Source organism: Carassius carassius, chromosome 44 (genome assembly GCF_963082965.1).
Source record: "Carassius carassius chromosome 44, fCarCar2.1, whole genome shotgun sequence".
Lineage (NCBI taxonomy): Eukaryota > Metazoa > Chordata > Actinopteri > Cypriniformes > Cyprinidae > Carassius > Carassius carassius.
The window spans coordinates 20,953,610-20,971,003 of NC_081798.1; the positions used below are offsets into that span (position 1 = coordinate 20,953,610).

The following is a 17,394-nucleotide window of genomic DNA, read 5'->3' on the forward strand; positions in this document are numbered from 1 at the left end:
ACGCCCATCTTAGAGCACATCGAAGCGCTACCGTTGCCCAGCCATCTTAAAAAAGACGCCTGTGGGCATAACGGGAAAAGCTCCAACATATCAACTGTTTGGAAATACTGGCAGTAGAGAACGCGCTGACGCGCTTTTGTCCCCAAATCTAGGGCCACCACGTCTTAGTCCGTTCGGACAACATGTCTGTGGTGTCCTACATAAATCGCCAGGGCGGTCTCAGGTCCCGAAACCTGTACAGGTTGGCGGAACGCCTCCTGGTTTGGGCTCATCTCAACTTGCGCTCGCTGAGAGCAGTTCATGTGCCTGAGCTACAGAATCTGGGTCCAGACAGACTGTCCAGAAACAACATTCCCAAGGGCGAATGGTCTCGACACCCACAGACAGTCCAGTTGCTGTGGGGGAGATTTGGCAGGGCGGAAGTGGACCTCTTTGCGTCCCACGAAAACGTTCACTGCCCTGCGTTCTTTTCCAAAAGCGAAAGCGCGCGGTCACAAGGGTGGCCGCGCTGCCCGCTCTATGCTTTTCCCCCCGTCTCCCTCCTTCCGCAGGTGATGGAACGGGTGAGGGAAACAAGATGCTCAGTACTGCTTGTAGCACCACTTTGGAAGAACCAACCATGGTTTCCAGATTTGATGCAGTTAGCAGACACTGCCCGGTGGCCAGTGCCGTTGAGGAGGGACCTCCTCTCGCAGGCCAGGGGCTCGATTTGGCACCCTCAACCGGAGTTGTGGTCCCTCCATGTGTGGGCGCTCATCGGTTACCCGCTGATCTCTCAGTGGGAGTGCTAAATACTATCACTCAGGCTAGAGCTCCGTCGACTCGACGGCTATATGCCTCAAAGTGGTCAGTATTCTCCAGCTGGTGCACAGCTCGGGGACGTTCACACCTTAGTTGACGGAGGTTCTCTCCTTCCTACAGGAGCTGTTGGATAAGGGCAGAGCCCCCTCCACGCTCAAAGTTTGCGTGGCGGCTATCGCAGCGTTTTCTGAGACAACGCTCGGTCAGTCAATAGGAAGGAACGATTTGGTCATCCGCTTCCTTAGAAGAGCTAGGAGGCTGAATCCTCCCAGACCTCCGTCAGTCCCTGTATGGGACCTCTCGACGGTTTTTGGAGGCCATGAAAGGTTCCCCTTTCGAGCCTATCCGAACGATTAGCCTTAAACATCTGTTATTCAAGACAGTGTTCTTGTTGGCTCTCGCTTCAGTTAAGTGTGTGGGTGACCTGCACGCACTCTCGTGAGCCCGACGTGCTTGGAGTTTGGGCCTAATGACTCAAGGGTCATACTCAAACCTAGGCACGGTTATGCGCCGAAATCCCTCAACATGCCGTTTCGGGCTCAGGTTATTCCCTGTCTGCCCTGTCGGTGTCAGGAGAGGATGGAGACTCGAGTCTTCTTTGCCCTGTTAAGGGCTTTAAGAGCTTATGTGTCTCGCTCCGCTGTCTTTAGACAGACTGAGCAGCTGTTTGTCTCGTTCAGTGGACGTTCCAAGGGAATGGCTGTTTCGAGACAGAGCCTATCCCGATGGATAGTTGACGCCATAGCATTAGCTTACGCTTCCAGGGGCCTTCAGTGCCCACTGGGCATCAGAGCACACTCCACAAGAGGCGTCGCCTCGTCGTGGGCGTGGTCTAGTGGGATCTCTTTACAGGATACATGTATGGCGGCAGGATGGGCCTTGCCGTCTGCATTTATCAGGTTCTATAACCTGGAGGTTCCCGCCCTGTAGGCAAAGCTGCTGTCGGTATAGTTGAATCAGGGTCCTGATTGGAACTCTGAGATCGCAAGCGCTATGCGCTGCCAACTGTTATGTGGGCAGTATTGCGTAAGACCCGCACTACCACATTGGTCAGGCCTTGCCGTGACTGTGTGATGTCATATTGCCGCGTCTACGGACACTGCTAGATATGGGACGGAGGGCCCCCCCCCCCCGTTTCGGCGGGAAGTGGCATGGAGGGCGCGAAGCGCCCTCATTGGTCTGATGTTACATCAGCCTGCGCTCGATAGGCTTGTGCAGTTGCCGCAGAGCAGCCAATGAGCGAGCGAGTCGTCTGGCCTATGGCTGTGTGCTGCTGCAAATGCGCTGTACAATAATTCAAAATTAAGGATAATTTTTTGCTTCAGTATTTCGTGAAAAGAGACTTTTCCTGTAGCGTCTTAGCTAAGACGCAGTACTCGTTCCCTCTTCTAGAGAGAACCGAGGTTACGTTAGTAACCGAGTACTTTTCCCGAGGTTGCTGATTGCCTGGAAGTTCAGTAGTCACTTAAGTGATGTCTTGGGAAGGCAGGCATCAGAAATAACTCCTTCAGTGTTCCAAATGTGAGGGTTGCTCAAGTTCAGTCCATATATCAGTCCCAGCAACATGGTTTTGCATAGTGTAAACTGCTAGGTCCTGAAGAACTTTATCCTTTAACACTCCAACACCTGCTGGGCTGTCTTCAATGACTGCAGCTTCAAATAGATTCCCACGAGTCTTCTGGATCACCTCCTGATTGCTGGCAATGTCTGTATCCTAGAAGTATTTAAAAGGATGGAAAACTCAAATTTCTGTGTATTAACTTTAACAAAGCATTTATTAACTTTGAAAAAAAAAAAAACTCACCATATACTCCATACTGCTAGGGTCTTCATTTGGATACTTCAATTTCATTAGTCTGAAGATGAAAACAACGAAATTTAGCCTTTGTTTTTTTTTTTTTTTTTAAATCACAAGTAAAAAAAAAAATGGTACTGGGTCAGATAAGCACAGAAAGCCACTGTCCTGCAGAGTTTAGCATTTATTCCCAATTAAAGGGATAGTTTACCTAAAAATGAAAATTCTATTATTAACTGCTCAACCTTCATGTCGTTCTAAACCCGCAAGATCTTCAGTCATCTTCAGAAAACAAATTAAGATATTTTTGATGAAATCCAAGAGCTTTCTGACCCTGGTAAGCAACACAACTGTAATGTTTCCAGACCCAGAAACATAGTAAGGACATCAGTAAAACAGTCCTCGTGACATCAGTGGTTCAACCGTTAATTTACCAAGCTACAAGAATACTTGTAAACAAAACAAAAATAGCAACTTTATTCAACAATTCTTCTCCAAATCGCATCTTTCACCATTATTTGACTTCGTATTGATTAGAAGAAACATTTCAAGCAAGATTCAAACACACACATTCACTAAACATGAATACGAACCCTTAAGCTATTCAATATTTATTAAAAAGACATACACAATAAGTGATTAGAACATAATAGTCATATGTGTCGGTTACATACATGATATAGAGTTGTGCATAGAAATGATTAGTTGCGCAGAAGTCCTTTTAAAGTCATTTAGGTGCATATATACATGGAAAGGCAGTTTCTTTGTCATTCTATGGACATAAGGACATGTTCTGTGAAGAAAAGAGAGGTTAAAAGTTCTCCTAAGGAATCAGTCTGGTTCTTGTCCTCTAGGTAGGGGGAAGTCAATCCAAAGAGCTTGTGATCGTGATTGCTATCATGGATTTACATGTGAAATGCTGTGCATCTCTTTGACCATCAATCTTGATTACTTGCCTCAAAATTGACAGTCTCCTTCCTGAGTTGTTATGATCAATGTGTTCTTCTGTGTTAATGTTAAAAGCTGTGAAAGAGTTGGTTAATTAGGCTTGCTTCAGACTGGCTGGTACCAGAAACTGATTTAAGAATGTCCTGTTGTTTCATCCTGGGCCCCTTTGTGGAATTTGGCTCTTCATTTTTCAACCATGTTCTTGATCGTATCTTATATTGTCTGATTTGGTCTGATACCCTACAGTAATAATATGAATATATTCATATTAACGTATTTTTCTAGAAATATTGTGATCTGTAAGTGGAGAGGAGAGCAGGCAGATCTGCATATGTATCCATTAAATCCTCTTCAAAATCCAACAGTCCCAGATCCCTTGTAAGCTCACCCTCAGCCATGGTGTAGTGGGCGGAAACACTGGATGTTTGCCTCTCTCCAATTCAGTCCAGTGGTGTCTGGGAGGTCAATGGGGTGATGGTCATTTGCCCCAATCCAGAACAGTGAGTTCAGTGCAGCATCGTTGAACGCCATAAAAACGGCGGGCTAGGGCAGTGAATTTGGCGGTGAGGGGATCTACTGGGGAGAAACAAAAACACTGAACAAAACACGGAAATAAAACGGAGGGAAAACACGCAGTTAAATTCTTTGTCGGTCAGGTCTTCTGTAATGAACTGTGTCGGAGGGATGATGCGGAGATGTGCATCAAGGAACAGTCTTTAATGTAATCATAACAGAGACCTGACAAAGCCAGACAGCACAGATTTGGACTTTAATGTATTGGGATACGAGGACATTTAAGAAGACATACTTGAACTAAATTACATGATTATCAAGAGACAGAAACTCAGGTCACACAGAACCCATGGGGAGGAAAACACACAGACAGTCCAGAAGCGTGACATTTATTATTATATTATATTATGCAAACAATGAAATACACAAAATAAAAAATAAATAAATACATTTCACAAACTCAGACAAGTAAATAGTATAAAAAGTATAAAAAGGTTGGAGACTTGTGGGGTTTTGTTGATATTTCAAGTGGACCCAGATCCCTCTGATGCAAACCGAGGAGATCATTACGGAGGTGTGAAGACTTAAAATGTGCATTAAGAGTGCCAGTCAACCATTTGCACACAATTTGGAAAGGTAACATTTCTGTCATTTTTCCAACCAAAAACCGTCTCTCATGCCTCTTCTAGCCTTGGATTCATTCTCATTTCTTTTGGCCAATCATGGCTGTTTGGGGCCCAAACTTTGGGCAACATAATACTTTTCAAAACCACCTTAGTGCTGTTCTCCAAACAAGCAAACAAAAGCTTTTATCTGCAATTCTTCCACCATTTCCACCCCCTTTCTCTTCTGCTTTTAATTGTTTTGCCTTTAATCTTCAGGAAATTGGACCTCACATTAATTATGAGTCGCAGGTCAGGTTTTGATGATGAAAGAGGGACGTGAGAGAAAAAAGCAGAAGAAAACACTGAGCATATTCAGTGCAAAAAAAGGCTACAGATCAAATGTGTGTGCTTGAATGGCAGATGAATAATGAGCTAGAAGGTAATAAGCAAAAAGAAAGAACCAGTTCTGAACAAGTACAGAGACAAAGTCTCATGAGACCTCATGAGAGGATTGTATTTGGAGATAAAATTAGAATTTCACCTGTTTTAAGGAGAAAGCTTTCTGCTGGCTTTCCTATTTATCTCAATGAAAGCCGTGCAGCTAAAGCATATTTACTCAGGATTTATATGTTGCTTGTAAAAAGTTTTATTTTGTCAGCTACTTTTGAATGGCAGTCAGTTGAAAAAGATTTTGCATCCAAATGGTGAAATTGTGACAGGGTTTAACAGGTCCATACTAACTAGCCAAACCTTGTGCCATTGTGTTTGGTCAGCCAACAATTCAATAAATATAGTGTGGGGGTGGGGGGGGGGGGTGGATTGGGGTTCTTGGGTATTTACAAGATTTCCTGTAATATCTGTACAGTATACTATAAAGCCACTTGATTGCTAATTCTATCTTTTTGTACGTGTAAATGTACCATATGTATCCATAATGAGATTTTATTTTGCTCCAGGTAGATTCAGCGAAATGTATTGCCTATGTTGATTAACAGCAAAATGTATGTGGATTGACATTTTTAGAAAGAACTTGGCCCTCAAGAGTCATGTGTTAAAGAAGTATCTCCGCTATTGAGAAGCCAAAGTGTGTTGATGTACATGATGCATTCTAATGTGAGAAAGATCAAAGCCTTGTGTGGTAAAGAGAAATTGAGAAATATATAGCCAGTTAGATTAAGAACTAAAGTGCTGTCTCCCATCTTCACATGAAATGCTATTATCCGAGAGCCAGACCAGACTTTCGTCCCTCCCCTCTATTCTTGAAAGGCAATGTAAATGATTTGTTCACTGTTTGGCATATTAAGAGACTGTTTAGGAGCCAGGAGAATTTAAGAAAGATTTTAAACACTGCTGTTGAAAAGTTTGTGGTCTGTAATTTCAAAATAAATGCTGTTCTTTTGAACTGAAAAAAAAAAAATGGTTTGTACAAAAAACTGTTTTCAACAATGATAATAATCAGAAATGTTTCTTGAGCAGCAGATCAGCATGTTAGAATGATTTCTGAAGGATCGTGTGACACTGAAGACAGGAATAATGTTTGCCCGCAAAACAAGTGGGTAGCAATATGCTAATGTTTCATTTTGACATCAACATGGAACGGCTTGGGATTCTTTTAAAAATGTCTCGTTTCAATGATTCAGAGTCGACTCTTTCTTTTGAGAGACAATAACTTTATACATGGTTTACTTTCAGATTTTAAACTTTGCAGGATGTTTTCAAAGCCTTTTCATGACCAAAACAAAATCTGTCTCAATTTGCAGCTTATGAAATTGATCAGTCGTAAAATGTTTCACTGCTTTAACTAATAAATAAATAAACAGCACAAGAATTCCCTTTTCATTATAAGCAGAACTTTATTTATGAACCAGATGTTGTCTAACATAATCAAGATAGTTTAGTAGCCATTATGTGGCTGATGATGACCTGTAATTATGCATAAATACACAACAACAGTAATTGAAATTCAAAGAGAGTAGTGCAGGCTAAGTAATACGAAGCAGATAAATAAAAGCAATTAACATCTCTTGACCTGAAGTTTTCTTAGTTCAAGCCTCAACCTGTTACACACACCAAGTTTAAATCAGTGCACTGTGGTAGGATGAGAGTTTTGGCTTTTTGTTTCTCATCGGAATATCAAATTAGAATAACAGTGCTGAATACAAAGCGACCTGGATTATTGCTGAGTGCCCATCTTCTTTTTGTTGAAGATAATTCCTAATGTCCTGCTTGTCTCAGAAATGTGCAAATTCCCTTTACACCTTTTCCCTGCTATAGGAATAGAACTCATTGACAATGCAAGCTTTTGCCCTAATATCACTTAAATATGAGAAAGCGGATCTTTGGTCAAATGCCATCTGTGACCTGCTGGTGATTACCACAGCAACAAATTTAGACTATTAGACATTCAGTTTTATATGGAATAGATGCAAATATCATGCTGTTTTGAAATATGACCATGTCACTTAAACAGTTTATGTTTTGTGTATGTGTATTGTTTTATGTGACCATGCAAATTCAGTTAACCTCTAGTTACTTAGTTACTTTCACAGCTCTGCAGTACTGGCTGTACTGCATGATCACCTAAAACATAGCTGTACCTCAAAGTTGGACTGCACAATTTTGGTATATTTGCTGACACATATGCAAAATTTATTTACAGATTGAAAAGGAATTTTTCGCTAGATGTAAGAAATTAGTAATTCTAGAACGATTGGGATTATTTTGTCAGGAACTGCATCTGTATAGAAAATAAAAAGCTGGAACACTTTTCTCTGAAAATGTTTGGACGCATTGAAAATTATGTATTTTATTTTACATATTTTACAACTGTAGGCTACAGTTAAAGTACTAAGATTTATGTCTTTGATCATTTTCAAAGGTTTTTGTTTTTGGTTTACTATTTCAGGTTTACATCAGTGTTATTTTAGTATCATTTAGACAATGTTATAGCTTTTGAATTAGATTTTATTTGTATATTTTCAGTTTTTCTGTTTAGTTAATGTTTTAGCAATTTTTGTGTGTTTTGTCATTTTTATTAGTTCTTAAATGTCTTTCATTGTTTATATGCTAATTTTGTTGTAGTTATTTTAGTACACCAAGTTAAACTAAATAAAAATGTAAAATGTTGCACCTGGTTTAGAAAAAATATGTACTGCAGGAAACCCTTTTATATCCTAAAAGTTATTCAATAGTTGCACTTATAAAGCCTTGGAACGATATTGATATTCTTGATATACTGCATCCTACTCACAAGTATGATTTAGAAAAAATGTATTCTGTACCCTAAAACACTTTTTTTTTTCTTCAAAATTAGTTTTTTCAAAATGCTTTTTAACATTTTGTGTTGACTGGATTGTACAGTAGACTTCCATTGTAAGTGCACTAATTTACATGTATTTTCAATCCCTTTTTTATGTGAGTTACAGAAACAGTCAAAAGGGACGGATTGCATTTTTAAAAGGTCCATTATATTTGAAATATTTGTGTTTTACTGTGCCATATGGACAATTTCTATACCAAAGAGTTTAAGACCATGCTTCCTTATGATATCAAACATTAATGCCTTGTTTTTTGTAAAATCCCAGCCCATCATAAAGCAGTTTTGCTAGACTATTTTAGCAGCCATTTCTAAAACATATTTCTCAATAATGAACTGAACCAAAACAATTCAGGCTCTGCTGTGCGAGATCTCAGGGATGGAAATAAGTCAATACCTTTATCTGAAATTAGCCGTCTGAATTTGGTTTCATGAGGCCGTGGTAATATCCAAATGAGACTCCTTCATTTCAGCTCTGCATTTTCCAGGCTGCTTAAATGAAAGCTGGAGGAACTGAAGACTTTGATGAATTTTGTCTGGTTCGTGTGTCAGCATCAAGCCCATATCTTCCTTTGTTTGATCAGAATGCAAAACCTGCACTTTTATTGATTGTCTTTTAGAAGCATGCTTTTCCAAACAAGCTATTTATTTGCTCCAGATCATGACAGATGATGAATTCTGCATGTGTAATAGTTAATATTTTAGATTTGTCATGTCTCACAGAATCACACCAACTTTGAGACTTCCACAGGAGAAATCACACAGCTCATCTCGCTGTCACAGATGCTTCACCTCGTCACTGGAATGGCAACCAGCTATTTTAGAACCTCACCTAAATAGTGGCAGGTCCTTTGAGGTTTGTTATTGTGTATCTCCAGTATGCAGATGTGTATAAAAGCAACTGCATAAGAAGTTCCCCTCGCTGCCTTTCCAAACAGCCCTTTACAGCCTGTTGCTTGGGTTTGATAAGGAGAGTATTTTTATCTACAGGAAAGAAATGGCATTTTGTTTGCCCCTCATTTATTTTGCTCCTGATCTTTATTCTGGGAGATCTATGATGGGATGTAATTACCCACTCTCAACTCAATAGTTTAAATGTGGAAAGAAATTAAAGCATATACATATATTTATATTTATATACATATATATATATATTTATTTATATGTATATTTATGTGCCAATCTACACACACACACACACACACACAGTATATATATAACCTGTAAGATAACAGTGCTTTACTCAAATGATCAACGTTATTTCACCTAGACAGCAGGGAGATTAATGGAATAGCGAAAAATGGATAAATCATCTGCAGTGAATGGGTGCCGTCAAACAGTCCAAACAGCTCATAAAAACATCACAAGTAGAAATTCACATGACTCTAGTCCATTAATTAACGCCTTGAGAAGTGAAAAACTGTGTTTGTAAACACATTCATTAAGACAAAGATTATTAAATACTATAATAAATGTATTGTTAATTGTTCGTTCATGTTAGTTAATACATTAACTAATGGAACCTTTTTGTAAAGTGTTGTCACAAAATCTCTTAAGCTATGAAAAAGCAATAATATTATCTTCTGGTGGAGACATAGCCACAAAACTGACATGTTGAGTTCTCTCAGTGCTTTCATCCGTTGTTTAATGTGACATTTATTTTTCCATATAAAAGCCTTCGAACTTTGTAGGAGAGACATAAACAACAGCAGAAGTGGCGGGGGGTTCCTGCACACCTGCAGAAGTGATGATGCCCCCCTATAGATAGTGGACGTCCCTCCTGCTGGCCTTTGGCTGTAAACAGCTGAGACAGTGGTCATGTGACCTGATCGCACGTGTCTTGATGAAGACATCGCATACTCTTCTGTCTCCGCTCTTCCTGTGTTCCCATCAGCACTTGCAGCAGTGCTCAGGGAGCGAGTGCTGAGCTATTCTCTGTAGTGGGCTTCTTGATTGTCCTACTGCAAAGGTATGATGACAGGCCAGATGTGCCCGAGACAGCACCACAATGTCCTCTTGCTGCAAAGTACAGAAGAAGAAGAATGATTATATATGTAATTACTTCTTTGGGGCTCTTTTTCTTCCTTTAACACACTTTTGTCTTGCTGTTTTCCTCTTCTAAGTACAATTGTGATGAATGGTTGATTATGGTCCAATTCATGAGTGTGGTAAGGAGGTCCACTGAGTTTGTTTGTGCTTGGAAGAAAATCTTGTCTGCTGAGAAGCAGAACGCTGTCATCCACTGGATGCGTTTTTTTTTTTTTTTGATTGATGCAGCTGTTTCCTCTTAAATTGCAGTGCTGATGAATTGTTGAGCAATGAAAGCAGTGAGTAAGATTTTCTTATGGTTACGAATGCTTCCATATGACCTGCCATGTTAAAACAGTGGTCAAGACATCTTCAAGAAACTTGCAAAAATGGGGATCCTGAAGGGAAAAAACAAACAAAACAAAAACAGTGCATAAATCTCTCAAGAGAGACCTACTGTGAGCTTCAAGGTTGTTTAGTGATGGTATTTGCATTTGGGAAGCTACTGGGTTAAAGGCGTGATACTATTAGATGACCATTTTAATTTGTCGATAATTTCAAATTTTTTTTTTGATAGTTTAGAGGGTATAAAGGGTGGTATGTACAGTTGTACCACCCTGACATTTGGGATATTATAAAATTATAAATTATAATATTTTTATTAAAAAAAAAATATATATTTTTTAAACAAGAAATTATTAATACAGTATTTAGGATGTAATGATAGTGAAATACACATGTACAGTACGTGTGTGTGTGTGTGTGTGTGTGTAACAAAAATATACTTTTTTACTTGTTGGTTAAACTGCATGGCATTTCTTTGAGTCATTAAATTTAATCTTCCACTGAATGAAACCAACATGACCACAAAGAGTACGATTCTAAGAATCTGGCACCTGCATTTTTTAAAATATTTTGGTAACACTTTGTCACTTTCACTAATAAATAATGAACAAACATATAATGCTTAACACATCGGTAGTTAATATATATTCAAATATCTAAAGACATGAGATAATATTGTTAATGTTTACTAATAAACTTATTCAACATTACCTAATGAACAGATAAATTAAAATGCTTACAAATTTCATTATGACTTTTACTGCATATAATCATGCACATCTTGAAAATCTACGAATGATTTAACAGATGTAATAGAGTGATTAAAAGCTTTTGTTAATGCATAACACTTTTGTATAAATAATAATATATATATAAATAATATATATATATATATATATATATATATATATATATATATATATAATACATATAATATATAAATAATAATTATAAATTATGTAATGTCTTGAAAATTAGATTTAAAAAAAAAATCCTGTTGATGGATGATTCAAGGAATATCCTGTTTAATTATATAGAGTAGTATACTAATATTGAGGCAGTACAAACATGTTTACACCCAAATTACAATGCCTGTTATGGCTTTAGCAAGCCATACAAATGTTATTACAGCAAGTAAAAGTCCAATGCCCATAAGGATCCTTTTCTTTTTTTATGTTTAGAAACATTTACAAATGAGGAATAGTTTCAACTTTAGATTGGTTACTGCAGAAACACAAAGAAATTATTAATAAATAATTTATAAAGATGTATAAATAGGGTTAATTCAGGTCATCTGTGATACATTTTGCTATTAAAATGACTGCCCATGAAGTAGGCCTACTAAAGATTGGTAAACATTTATAAACTATTTATAAATTTACAATTGATGAATAGTTTACACTTTAGATTGGGTGCTGCAAAAACATGAATGAATATTTAATAAATGATTAAAGATGTGAAAATAGTAAAGGTCTATACAACAAACAGAGACCACATATATGATTTAAAGACAGTGATTAATAATTTGAGTTAATAATTTGTTAACATGTATAGTTGCTTAAAAAGACTAATTAAGATTTTTTTTTATAAACAATTGTAATTATAAAAAAAAAACATTAGGTAATATATGAATGACAATTAATGACATTTGTTAGCATTCAAAAGTACATTAACAAATAAACTAATTGTGATCATTGAATAAGTTCTGTTAAAGTCATTTGTAGATTTTTTTAAAAAGTGCTTGATCTTATGAATTGAAATTTTTATGACATTTGTAAATGTTAACTAATGATATGTTAAGCATTGTATAACATTTGTTTGTAACAAGCAGTCAACTAAAGGCAAGTTTAAGAACCTATGTGCATCTTTTATTTACAATGAAGACACAAACAAAATACAAACAGGCTTGACTTGACTTAGTATGCACAGACTTGACATGAACAGACTTGACTTGGCATGAACAGACTTGAACAGACTTGACATGAACAGACTTGAACAGACTTGACATGAGCAGACTTGAACATACTTGAACAGACTTGACTTGGCATGAACAGACTTGAACAGACTTGACTTGTCATGAACAGACTTGAACAGACTTGACTTGTCATGAACAGACTTGAACAGACTTGGGTTGCATGAACAGACTTAAACAGACTTGAACAGACTTGACTTGGCAGAACAGACTTGAACAGACTTGACATGAACAGACTTGAACATACTTGAACAGACTTGACATGATCAGACTTGAACAGACTTGACATGAACAGACTTGAACAGACTTGACATGAACAGACTTGAACATACTTGAACAGACTTGACTTGTCATGAACAGACTTGAACAGACTTGGGTTGGCATGAACAGACTTGACTTGGCATGAACAGACTTGAACAGACTTGAATATACTTGAACAGACTTGACTTGGCATGAACAGACTTGGCTTGGCATGAACAGACTTGACTTGGCATGAACAGACATGAACATGCTTGACATGAACAGACTTGTACAGACTTGACATGAACAGACTTGAACATACTTGAACAGACTTGACTTGGCATGAACAGACTTGTACAGACTTGACATGAACAGACTTGTACAGACTTGACATGAACAGACTTGAACAGACTTGAACATACTTGAACAGACTTGACTTGGCATGAACAGACTTGAACAGACTTGAACATACTTGAACAGAGTTGACTTGGCATGAACAGACCTGAACAGACTTGAACATACTTGAACAGACTTGACTTGTCATGAACAGACTTCAACAGACTTGGGTTGGCGTGAACAGACTTGACTTGGCATGAACAGACTTGAACAGACTTGAACAGAGTTGACTTGTCATGAACAGACTTGGCTTGGCATGAACAGACTTGACTTGGCATGAACAGACTTGAACATACTTGACATGAACAGACTTGTACAGAATTGACATGAACAGACTTGAACAGACATGAACAGACTTGATTTGGCATGAACAGACTTGACTTGCTTGGCATTAAAAGACTTGAACAGACTCTGCAATGGGTATCTGCAATTTTTTTAACAGCAAATTTAATGACTTTTAAGAACTTTTTAAGTCCTCTAAAAGGAAAATTTAAGACTTTACCTCAACAACAACAAAAAAAAACAGGAAAATGTTCAGTGCGACAACACAGAATGATGTGGCAGAGCATTAGCGTGGCACAACTCACCAGAGCCACGCTCAAGACAGGTCAAAGGGACGCGAAAACTTTTATACCAAGTGCTGATTGACCTTACAACCCTGACATGGTTGACTATGTATAAACTATCAGCCTTTAAGGTACCTCAGGTAATTTCTAAATTCTGGCCCCTCATAGCAGTTTGAAAAAGACATGGAAGACAGCCCCAGGACATTACAAAAGCCCACAAATACACAAAAGTTTAAGTATTCATCATACTTGATCTAAATTATGGGTAAATGTTGCTACCATATAGCCTTGAGCTTGGTTTGGGGGTTCTCCCCCAAGAAAATTTTGTTCAGGGTCTGATTAGTGTTTTCTATGTCATTTCAGACACAGATAAATGCAAGCACATTTAATAATCTATGCATAGACCTAATGAATGAAGATCCAGTCAGACAATTGTAGGAAAGATCAGGATCAGAAATTTATTGCATGTTCCAGTTGTAAGAGATCCATGAATTTCCAATTTACTGCGGGTCCACCCATTGACACAGAAAGCATGTTCCTTAAATTAAGTTCCTTGGTGCCCTCCTGAAATTATAAAAAAAGAAGACTAAAATGGCCTGCATTTTTACATGCATAGGGATGATCATTAAGCCAAATATGTCGAGATTGTTTTTTGTTTTGTTTTTTTGTTTTTTTAATTGGCTAAGTAGTCCTTGAATTAAAAAACAAATAATAATAATCTTTGAGAAACACAAGTTAAGCCATAATAGTGAATGCTCGCAAATTGGGCCTATGTTATATGGTTCAGTGTCAAAATTGTTAACCTAAAATTGAGAAGCACAAAACGAAAGCGAAAACAAAACGAAAATTTTATTTAAGATGTTTCAAGACTTTTTAAGGACCCGCAGGGACCCTGAGACTTGACATGAACAGACTTGTACAGACTTGACATAAACAGACTTGACATGAACTGACTTGAACAGACTTGAACATACTTGACATGAACAGACTTGTACAGACTTAACATGAACAGACTTGAACAGACTTGACATGAACTGACTTGAACATACTTGACTTGGCATGAACAGACTTGAACATACTTGACTTGGCATGAACAGACTTGGCATGAACAGACTTGAACAGACTTTACTTGGCATGAATAGACCAAGGTTATAATTGTTAACAAAAATGAACAAAAAATTTAAAACTAAGTTGGAAAAAACATTGTCGTTAACTGAAATAAACATAAAAACGAGACATTGCAAAAAACAATAACTAAAACTGTAATGTGTGTTTAAAACTAACTAAAATAAAATAAAATTATAAATCAAATGTCCTTAGTTTTCGTCTTTCATATGTCTTTCATATAGCAAATAACGTTCAGACAATGCTAACATGGGATCTATTTATATCAAGCAATACAGGTCACATTAACAGAACCAAAAAATGAGAGACAGGACACATTTAAGACAACCAATGAGAGCATGACACATGAACCAAAGAACCAAAATCAGGATAACATGAGGCTAAGGGTATCAAATGACCCAGACAGAAACCATGACAAGTAAAAAAATATCATAATAAAAGACAATAAAACAATTTACATGTAACAAAACCCTAAAAACGTACTCGGTTACTAAACGTAACCTCGGTTCTCTCTAGAAGAGCGAACGAGTACTGCGTCTTAGCTAAGACGCTACGGGAAAAGTCTCTTTTCACGAAATACTGAAGCAAAAAATTATCCTTAATTTTGTATTTTTGTAAAGCGCATTTGCAGCAGTACACAGCCATAGGCGAGACGGCTTGTTCGCTCATTGGCTTGTTCTGCGGCAACTGCATAGCCTATCGAGCGCAGGCTGATGCAACATCAGACCAATAAGGGCGCTTCGCGCCCTTCTTGCCACTTCCCGCCGAAACGGGTGTGGCCCAACCTATAAAAGGAGCTCGAAAAGGCTGACTCACCTGATTTATTTCATCGCCGAAGCGAACCAGAGTGAATCGTACGCACGGCAGAGAACGCAGTACTCTTTCGCTCTTCTAGAGAGAACCGAGGTTACGTTTAGTAACCGAGTACGTTCTCTTACGAGAGCTCTCTCGTACTGCGTCTTAGCTAAGACGCTACGGGAACCCAATGTAAAATGCGCGCAGGGATCACACACCAATAAACCTGAAGCAACGCCCAGGATTTACAGTGCACAGTCACCTGAGGGACTCACAGAGAGTCCAGGTCAGAAAGGGGGGAAGCCCTCCGTCCCATATCTAGCAGCATCCGTAGATGCGGCAATATGACATCACACAGCCGAGGCAAGGCCTGACCAATGTGGCAATGCGGGTCTTACGCAATACTGCCCATATAACAGTCGGCAGCGCATAGCGCTCGTGATCTCAGAATTCCCCTCAGGGCCCTGATTCGACTATACCGACAGCAGCCTTGCTTGCAAGGCGGGAACCTCCAGGTTATAGAACCTGATAAATGTAGACGGCGAGGCCCAACCTGCCACCATACATATATCCTGCAAGGAGATCCCAGTAGACCACGCCCACAACGAGGCGACGCCTCTTGTGGAGTGTGCTCTGACGCCCAACGGGCACTGAAGGCCCCTGGAAGCGTAAGCTAACGCTATGGCGTCAACTATCCATCTGGATAGAGTCTGTCTCGAAACAGCCATTCCCTTGGAACGCCCACCGAACGAGACAAACAGCTGCTCCGTCTGCCGAAAGGCAGCAGAGCGAGACACATAAGCTCTTAAAACCCTGACAGGGCAAAGAAGACTCGAGTCTCCATCCTCCCCTGACACCGGCAGGGCAGACAGGGCAATAACCTGAGCCCGAAACGGTGTGTTGAGGGATTTCGGCACATAACCGTGCCTAGGTTTGAGTATGACTCTTGAATCATTGGGCCCAAACTCCAATCACGACTGGCTCACAGAGAGCGCGTGCAAATCACCCACACGCTTCACAGAAGCAAGAGCCAACAAGAATACTGTCTTGAACGACAGATGCTGAAGGCTAACTGATTGGATAGGCTCAAAAGGGGGACCCTTCAAGGCCTCCAAAACCGCCGCGAGGTCCCACATAGGGACTGACGGAGGTCTGGGAGGATTCAGCCTCCTAGCTCCTCTGAGGAACCGGATGACCAAATCGTTCCTTCCTATTGACTGACCGGACGCCGTTTCAGAAAACGCCGCGATGGCCACCACATAAACTTTGAGCGTGGATGGGGCTCTGCCCTTATCCAACAGCTCCTGTAGGAAGGAGAGGACCTCCGTCACCTCACAACTAAGGGGTGAATAACCTCGAGCTGTGCACCAGCTGGAGAACACTGACCACTTCGAGGCATACAGACGTCGTGTCGACGGAGCTCTAGCCTGAGTGATGGTATTTAGCACTCCCACTGCGAGATCAGCGGGTAACCGTTGAGCGCCTACACATGGAGAACGCGGGGCAGTGAGCGTTTTCGTGGGACGCAAAGAAGTCCACCTCCGCCATGCCAAATCTCTCCCACAACAGCCGGACTGTTTGCGGGTGTGGAGACCATTTGCCCGTAGGAACATTGCCTCTGGACAGCCTGTCTGGACCCAGATTCTGCAGTCCAGGCACATGCATTGCTCTCAGCGAGCGCACGTTGCGCCGAGCCCAAACCAGGAGGCGTTCCGTCAGCCTGCACAGGTTTCGGGACCCGAGACCGCCCTGGTGATTTATGTAGGACACCACGGACATGTTGTCCGAACGGACTACGACGTGGTGATCCTTGATATGGGGACAAAAGCGCGTCATCGCGTTCTCCACTGCCAGCATTTCCAGGCAGTTGATATGATGGAGCTTTTCCCGTTCTGACCATAGGCCAAAGGACGGTCTGCCTTCGAGCAGCGCTCCCCATCCCGAAGTGG

General features: G+C 39.8%; 1 protein-coding gene across 1 annotated transcript in view; it reads left to right on the forward strand.

The window, feature by feature from the left end:
• cpne5b (copine Vb) overlaps positions 1–17,394 on the forward strand; it is a 189,596-nt gene that overhangs the window by 87,105 nt on the left and 85,097 nt on the right. The window lies entirely within an intron of this gene.